Raw genomic sequence first — 366 nt, 5'->3', positions numbered from 1 at the left:
CAGTAAGATATTCAAAGGACTGCCTTCGTTTACCTCATCAGGGTCAGCCCAGAAAAGGTCGCACACCAGGCCGGCGTCAGGTACGTTCAGAGGTCGCTCGATGTTACGCAACTGGAGACAGTGAAGTGGGGTTTTATATGGTGGGGACAGAGGGAAGGGAGGAGGGAATGAGAGGAAATGATACATGTATCATTTCCTCTCATTCCCTCCTCCCTTTCCTCTGTCCCCACCATATAACCCGACTTCACGTCTCCGTTGCGTAACATCGAGCGACCTCTGAACGTACCTGACGCCGGCCTGGTGTGCGACCTTCTCTGGGCTGACCCTGATGAGGTAAACGAAGGCAGTCCTTTGAATATCTTACTG

The sequence above is a fragment of the Penaeus monodon genome, chromosome 27, assembly GCF_015228065.2.
Source record: "Penaeus monodon isolate SGIC_2016 chromosome 27, NSTDA_Pmon_1, whole genome shotgun sequence".
Lineage (NCBI taxonomy): Eukaryota > Metazoa > Arthropoda > Malacostraca > Decapoda > Penaeidae > Penaeus > Penaeus monodon.
Note: the sequence above shows the minus strand (reverse complement) of the source record.